Source organism: Mytilus trossulus, chromosome 8 (genome assembly GCF_036588685.1).
Source record: "Mytilus trossulus isolate FHL-02 chromosome 8, PNRI_Mtr1.1.1.hap1, whole genome shotgun sequence".
Classification (NCBI taxonomy): domain Eukaryota; kingdom Metazoa; phylum Mollusca; class Bivalvia; order Mytilida; family Mytilidae; genus Mytilus; species Mytilus trossulus.
In genome coordinates this window covers 73,975,146-73,984,216 of record NC_086380.1, presented here as the reverse complement: position 1 = coordinate 73,984,216, position 9,071 = coordinate 73,975,146, and the positions used below count along the sequence as shown (strand labels likewise).

The 9,071-nt window shown below is 30.8% G+C and overlaps 1 long non-coding RNA gene across 1 annotated transcript; it reads left to right on the top strand.

The window, feature by feature from the left end:
- Positions 1-6,342: 6,342 nt before the first annotated feature.
- LOC134682114 (uncharacterized) lies at positions 6,343-8,671 on the top strand. Its single transcript, XR_010100789.1, has 3 exons — positions 6,343-6,380; positions 7,073-7,198; positions 8,561-8,671. It is a non-coding gene; the product is annotated as an uncharacterized LOC134682114 (long non-coding RNA).
- The last annotated feature ends 400 nt before the right edge of the window (positions 8,672-9,071 follow it).

Here is a 9,071-nt window from a genome sequence, read left to right as displayed (position 1 = left end):
TCTATATCATTAACGGAAATATTAATACAATAAATTATAATGAAAAAGATGGTCTTTTATTTCCTATCGCTAACTATCCATTTTTAGACGGTGACGTTCCCTTGATATCATCTAACAGTGTTCATATATCTCAACGTGTATGATTCGCTAGTGTATGTAACAATTTTTAAAATTTAAGCAAGAGAAATTTATGCATAACTGAAAAATTATTACATCAGGGTTTTCGATATTAGTCAAAGCATTTACTATTTTTTTGTCATCGGTACAAGAATATCATTCGTAAATATAACTCAACATGCAGACATCTTATACGTTCATGTATTTCACATCTAATCTGTTATCATAATATTCTTTACAAAGCACAACAAAGTCAGTATTTAGTTGAAAAGCTTTAAACAAACTTATCAAGAAGGGATTAAGTTACGATACTGTTGTCAGGTCATTATAGATTGCATATTTTGGCTTTAAAATTGATTCACTTATTGTGTCTTTGCATCGGAATTAAACATATGTATTTAAAATCCAGTTGTCGGCAATGCAAGTGTAGTCCGATAGAGAAATGAAACACATTCCGCTGACGAAATAATGATATATATATATTGATACGAAGTGAGAAAGATGTTACACATACAACATCAAGAAATGTATAACTTGCAAAATCAATTATATTAACAAGGAAAATGATGCATAATAAGCTTTTATATTTGAATCTATCTAAGTGTTATATCAATATCGTACAGAAATAGTATTCTTATATAGAAATGAAATTCCAAAGTTTCTGTTCTATAATTCTCTTACTATACCTTAAACGAAATATATTTATTCTTCTCTAGCCTTTTCTTTAACTCACGCCACTGATATATTATCGCACCGAATCGCCCTTCACTATGCACAACGCGCTAGACCATTCAAATATCTAAGCTCTATACAACTAATGAAGCTCTCATATCTTTTTGTTTAGCGTTTAACAAAGAAAATGATGTATCAAGATGCAGATTGAACATGCAGATCAGCTGAACTATTAATTGCTGAGGATCTTACAAGTTTATATAGACAATGACAATCAAAACCAAGGAGTAAACAAAGACTCACAAAAAACAAAGGAAACAACAGTTATAAATAATAAATTAAAAACAACACGAACTCCACTAAAAACCGGGAGTTAAATCAGGTGCTCTGGAAGAGTAAGCATTTCCTGCACCGCAAACAGCACCCGTCGTTTTATTTCTTTGTCCCGTTCGGTATTAATGGATGGTTATTATGACTGAGGAAGAATATCCAATATGATTTCTGACACACCTTTTTTATAATGGCCAATCAGCTCATGATGGATACAGTAACGTATTAAACAATTATATTATAAGTACGTCTGAACCAGTGAAAACTCTACGACAGATTGTGTATATCAGATCAACAGTGATGGTGATACAAGACTGAAAGTGGAAAGGGATTAATATAAGTTGTAAAACTTGTTTCCCAATCCACTATAAATAAATTTGTTTAAACTAAACTAAACAAGGCTGAAAACAGATTTTATATTTACATATGAAACTACTGTTTCAGAAATAAAGCAGAGGGTTTGGATCAATTAAAACGTTTATCCCACTGCAAATTGTTGCAACTGTCCTAAGTCAGGATTGTGATGTACAGTAGTTGTCGTTTGTTTATGTAATTTATACGTATTTCTCGTGTCTCCTTTGTTATGTAGATTAGACCGTCGGTTTTCCTGTTTAAATGTTTTTTCACTAGTATTTTTGATAAAGCTCTTTATAGCTTGTTGTTCGGTGTGAGCCAAGGCTCGATGTTGAAGGCCGTACATTAACCTATAATGGTTTACTTTTTTTAATTGTTATTTGGATGGAGAGTTGTCTCATTGGGACTCACACCAACTATTCCTATATCTTATCATTATCTTAATACTAATCCAACAAAGTGATACCAACAACATGAACAAGTAAATGTAAGATGTACCGGATCGTCTAGAAAAGACGATACCACGCAGATGACGAAAATTTAAATAATAATAACTAATGCAATTTAGCCCATACTTATAACTTCTAGTCCAATCAAATTGCTTGAATTTGTCTTCTAACTTTCATAGTACATACTTTTTCCGTGTACTAAGTAACTGCGCATGAATGACCACAATAGTAAGTTTAATTGTATCGTAATCAAGATATTGAAATAATAATTGCTACTGGCTATTTTGAAGAAGAAAAAAATGTTGTATTCCAAATTAAACTAAATAGTGTGTAAATAGTTTTCAAATTAATTTCTAAACATCCCACTATTTAATCTAATTATCTTAGGATCTTAACATGTATTTGACAATTAAAAGTTTCTTTCATTCAAATAAAGAGTAACAAATATAGTTCTTATTAACTTGATTAGAGTACAATGCCATCTGATATTGTTATCATTTATCTTCCATGTAATAACTTTGTACCCAAAAAAAGAGTGAACCGTGAAACCTTGTGAATGAAAATTAGAGCAATTTGATCTATTTCGTCATGAATTGTTTGATCATTGGTTGCTTTATGTTGAGTGACAGATATTTCATGCACGTAAGCTATCCATTAGACCACCTACGGGTACATATCCAGGTAAGATCCATCCTTTTTTAAAAGGTGTTACAACCAAAAAAAGGGGGAGGGGTTCAACTGCATGTACTTATTCATTGCATTGATCACCCCCCACCCCCCCCCCCCCCCACCCCCCGAAAAAAAAAGTGTTTTCCACCACTCTCTTTTTGGATCAGCAACAGCAAACTATCTATATGTTCTAAAATTTATCATGCATAGTAAAACACAGCTTTATACAATGTACTAATAAAACTACTTACACCAGCAACTACAATCTTTTCATTCGGTAGTCAATATCTTACAATGATAATAGTGAGTAGATTTACAAAACTACGTAAATGAGCTACACCAAGTCAGCAAAAACATATCAATGGTCTAATTACAGGATTACTCAAGTTGTTAATATGTACTACATTGGATAGTGTATAGAAAGGTTTATACTATGAAAATAAGAGCTTGGGGCACAGCCCCGCGCTCTAATTTTTTTCATAGTATATACCTTTCTATACACTAACCGACACATATAAATTAATATTATCTATATTTCTAGTTTACTTAAAAAGTTATATGTAAACTTTCGCTGACTTAATCAAAATTAATATATTGACGACAAAGTCAGAAAGATGTTACACGTACATTATCAAGACGTACATAACTTGCATAATCAATTATATGAACAAAGAAATATAAAGACTGTCGCTATTTGTTGTATAATGAGCTAGTATAATCAAAGTACTTTAATTTGCTATCATAACTGAATATAAATTTATAGATTATCGTTGATTATCTAAACGAGATATATTTTCTCGCTTGAGCTGGTACAGAGAAAGTGAGAAAAGCAATCGAGTTGAGATGACCAATAATAATCTGTTTATCGCTATTTTACCTATGACGACGTTGTCAATTTCAATGTCAATTTCGTTAGCAACGCCACGTGGCCTCCTTAGTTTCTAGCGATAATTTTTCCATCTCAAGCGAGAAGCATGATATGAAAATTATCACAAAAAAGGATCAAAGGAAAAATGCACAAAATAGCGATAATAGAATATCTTCTTAATAATATCATAATAACATAATAGACAAACGACGAAATGAAATATTACAGTTTTCGTAAACCGTAACTATATATCAGACATTTTTTTTTAAATCAAAAATGGTTCAAACGAATTGTTACAACATCTGAAAACCAACTGTCATATCAATGTTCGAATATGTTATTTTATTTCACTATATATATTGAATGTTTAGTCAATCTTTGATTGGTTAAGATTATTCAAAATTTCATTGAACAAAACTTCATGTTTTTTTTACCTCTAAATATCATATTCCCCTCTGAAACGTTGGGACTTTATTGTACGGCGTTACACGCGTTTAATGTACATAACGTCTTTAACTTTTTTTTTCAATAGCGATATCAAAAATCAGCATAAGTATTTATCATATTCATTCAATTTTTTTTCAGACGTAAAAACAAACAAAAATTTCAAAAGGCACGGGGAATAAATGTATAATATTGATCAAGAAAGTACGGAACACAGCATCAGATATCTTTGGTATTAACATATATCATCGACAGAATTTATTTTTAATCTTTTTGGTCTGAAACACATTGAATCAAAAATGTATAGATTTCTTGACTATAAATGACTATAACAGCTTACTCAGATACTTTGATGATTTTGTATTTTATGTACACATATGAACGAAAAACAATTATGTAACATATATAAACGTCAACCACTGAATTACAGGCTCCTGACTTTGGCCAGACACATACATAGAGTATGTGGTGGGGTTAAACATGTTAGAAGGTTCCCAGCCCTCCCCTAGTGATCAATTGTATGCAGCTTTGGTTTATTCCACTAGTTCAATTCGACATTTCACCACCTTGAATTTGAGAGCCCTGGGTGTGTCGTTTGAGAGTAAAGACGAGTCTGGCTATTGTTTTGTGCTTTTTTGTTACATATTCGTTGGTTTTTGTGGTAATTTTAATTGTAGCACAATGTTAACTGCTGTATCCCTATTTTTTTTCTCATTTTTTTGCCTGTTGTGTCTGTTTTTTTTGTTCACACATTGTGGTCAAAGTGATTAAATTGGATTCGACCTTCATACAATCAACTGGTTTAGCTAGCTTTAAAACCAGGCTTAATCCATTATTTCTTTTAATACAAAATGCCTGTACCAAGTCACGAATATGACAGATGTGATCCAGTTATTTGATGTTTGGGCTTTTGAATTTGTCATTTGACTAGAGCCTTTCCGTTGAATTTCCTCTGAGGTTTTTATTTTATTTTACTATTTGCTGATTAAATAACAATATCCATAAGTAATAGAAAATACTTTAGTGACAGTTAAAGCTAGTAACACGTTTTACAATATTTGCTTATTCATTCAATATTGAGACAGAAAAACAACATGTGTTACTAACCGATGTTTTAAACCACGCAAATTGTTCACCACGTAATTTTATATAACTTACTATTTAAGTAGCCACTGAATTTCAAAAATCATCTTTCTATCTCCGACTCTGATATTTCACATTGCGGTAAGTTTTCAATTATTTTCGTACAAACAATATTCAAGTTATTTGATTTTTTTTCAATACAATTTGAAAGGTTATAAAGGAGAAACTGGTTAAACCGATTCATGTTTAAACCTAAAACCTGCAGTATAAACCAAACACCGCGTTGTGAATCAGATAAAACCGAACATCGGCCAAAACCGAACAAAATCTTAAATTACGAACAGTTTCGGTTTAAACAGGTTTCACTTTAACAGATTATTCCATCAGACAAATTTCAGTCAGCAAAACGTCAAGTGTGTAAGAATAAAAATACAAACTTTACTAGCGATGAAAAATCGTTTTAAAGCGATGATTAAGTCATATTTAAGAGTACTGAAATATAAAATCAGCTACGTTAGCCTACGACATATGGCTTTGTTGTTTACAGCCTAGTAACAAATATATATTCTGAACTAGCTAGTCCATTGTCAAGCACTATTCGGGTTCTGTTATATTTCTGTTACAGAACAACTTCTCTGAAGTTTATATGTTGATATTGCACAACATAAACTTTTCTTCACATAAGATTATAAGAGACAAGTAATTACGTTTTATTTAACAAGAAGTCGTACCAAATTTGTTAATTTTCGGATGTTTCGATTCTTTTACCTTAAACTGGACTGAATATAAAATGTTGAATTTCAAACACGTTTTTGATAAATATGACAGTCACTGTAATTCTCAATGGCATTCAAAATAGAAAGCACAAAGAATAAAATTTGAAACAAAAAAATCAAAACGAATCCCTAACACAAATAACTTCGAAAACTTTTATTTTTGACAGTTCGATTACCCACTTCCGATTTTAACACATGAAAAATGATACTCGCTACCAAAATACTTTGAAAAAAACCTGTAAACCACTTTAATACTTACAAGCTAAAAGTGCTTGCATGCATCATCCAAACTCTTCTATTGGTAAATAAGAAATTTGGTTTAACAACTGTTACATGTTTTTGGAACTTGAAATCAGCCATCAAAATATAGCATTTTATGCTTACATGCTCACTGCACTTACTACAAGTTAACGGTTCTTTCTTCATAATGCCATATCTGTAGACGAAACGCGCGTCTGGTGCAAATATAAACTGCAATCCTGTATCGATAATTAGTTTATTTCTAAATTACTCGGAATATAAGATTGATATAGACGAGTTTTCATTTCAGAATTATGATGAAGTATTGTTCTTTGATTGTTTTTATCTTTTGCACAATTGGTGTGTCAAATGGCGGCAGTAAGTATTCTTTGTCTTTAAAATAATGTAGATAAGATTAAAGATTAAACTGCTAGACTTTCTCATAATGTAAAAAGTAACGATCATTTCACTCTGATCAAAAGTTCTGCATACGAGATTCAAATGAGACAAACTATTTTGATCTTTGCGTCACTGATGAGTCTTATGTAGACGAAGCGCGCGTCTGGCGTATGCAATTATTATCCTGGTACTTTTGATAACTATTATAACCTTTTTATGTTACAATTATTCAATCGTGTCACCACAATTATCAACCATTTGTTTTTATAGTAATTTGGAGTTAATCCCGTCCAGTTATTACGATAATATCAGTACTTTGGTGAGCTACAGAGCTGTGCAAAACTGTCCAACACTACTTTCCTAGGTTGACATAAGAACAATAAAAACATCTGCATTTAGGAAGAACGATTTGTAAACCTTCTCAGCAGTGTACCAAGCATATCGAGCAAATTAAGTAAATTCTATTTATGAGAAATCATAACGCAACTACAATATAAATGTACATGTTTTTTCTAAGAATTAACAAAATTCTTCTTTGTGTCCTATATTCAACATGGCTAATGAATTTGCGAAATAAAAAAATACTTTATATCTATATTCCTACTGTGTAATGTTAATGTATATATCAAAGTAAATCATGCTATAGTGTATCGGATTACTGTACAATTCAGTTCTTTCTGGAATATGCAACGCCTCCAACGGTACCTGTGGAAAAAAAGGTGTTCCATGTAATCAGACATTCGGGTCTGAATGGACGTATACCGGAAAATGCTGCAATGAACGACCATGTTGCAAATGTAAGTAAACAAATAAATTAAGCATCGAATGACATGCAAAAATTAAATAGACAGAGATAGTTATTTTTTGGGGAAAAAAGAAACATGGAACAGTTATTCATTCCCTTTCCTGAAATATTTTGTGCTCAACAAAAACAAAACATCTAAGTATGACATGTTTATACTTATAATATCACATTTGTGATGTTCCAGTTAAAGAAAAAAAAAAAATGAAAGTTGTTTCAGCTGTGTCCTTGAATATTTTTTTGTTACAATTTTCAGATTTTTTTTTCTGATTTTCTTTATGTTTTGGCTTTACGTCTGCATAGTCCACACTTGGTAAGCACGTTTATATGTTTACATGTGATTATTTTGCAATCATTTTTATATTCATAAATGAATGTCGACTTACTTTCAATAAAAAACGACTATTTCATAAACAATAAATAAAGAAAAAATGCATTACGTCAGCTGTACATGTAGTTTTAACATACACTGAAAATCATTATTATGCGTTGAATACTACTCAATTAAAATTTCAAAGAATGACCGATCTTATATAAGATTGAATACAGACTTACGCAAAACCACGATAATAAATGTCAACGAACATTTAGTCTAAAATAATACAATCATAAAAATGTATACACTTACTTATTTCTAAATTTACAGTAACACATTTTATAATTGTGCACTTTACACAGTACGTTCCCTTTTAAAATGAATTTGATATTTACTTGTAATGTAAGTATAGGCCTTTCTTCTTTTTTTTCCTTTTCGTTTTTCTTTTGTTTTTCTATTCTTTTTTGTTGTTTATATTTCCTTTGTTCTTTGTTCTTTTTTTTTCTTTTTCTTCCTTATGTTCAATGTTATTTTTTTGCTATAATTAACTGCTGTGTAAGATAAAAATGTTCATACACAACAATGTGGTTTATTTTGAAGAGTTGTTTAATTTGCAATCATTCCAAATCTTCTTAATCAAAGAAATAACTGTATCTTCTATATACATATATCATGTATATTCCTATTATTCACAATGAATGCATATATTTACCAAAGCTCCAGTTCTTTGTCCGGCTTTGGTTATACTTTCTTTTCCCCTTTTTTTGGTTCACAGCTCTTCATGTTTTAAATAAGTTTTATGTTTTCATTTATAGTTGTATACTACTGTTGTCTTTATTTGAATTGAACATCTCTGACGAGACATTAACTATCGAATTGCGAATCTGGTGCAAATATATTTGTACCGTTAATGTTATAATGTCGTTATGTATTTGATTATGGTGATCATTCATTACGTTATTTTCTATATGCCATCGCTTTTTCTTTTTGTGTTTTAATTGCAACTTTGGATTAAATTCAATCCATATGGGTTTTTTTCAGTTTTAAAACCGCAATGTGTTCCAGAAACTTGCTCAGAGGGTTACAGGCTGTTACCAAACGAAAACAGTAGTACTAGTTGTTATTTATATGGTGACAGAATACCGTGGGAGGAAGCTCAGGTGAGACTGATTATAAATCACTATTAATCTGTAGGCAGAAAATATAACTAATAAGAGATCACAATAAAGGTATCTTTGTTGTTTTTATCAAGTGAGACTATAGAAGTCTGTTTTATTCCCTGAATTGGGTAATTTACTACGTTATCATTGCATTATAAGTATAACGAAAGATAACCAGATTTATGATACGAAGAACGACGAATTTCAAACCCGATTTTATCAGTTTTTAATTATCATGGTATTGGTGTTGTTTCTATGTTTAATTTATACAGTTATACAATTTGTGAATAAACTCATCATAGATATGTGACGCTTTTCGTGATGTTGAACGAAGCCGAAATCAGAAACCATTTAATCTGAGTCCAAAATGATATTTTGATTATAGAATAATA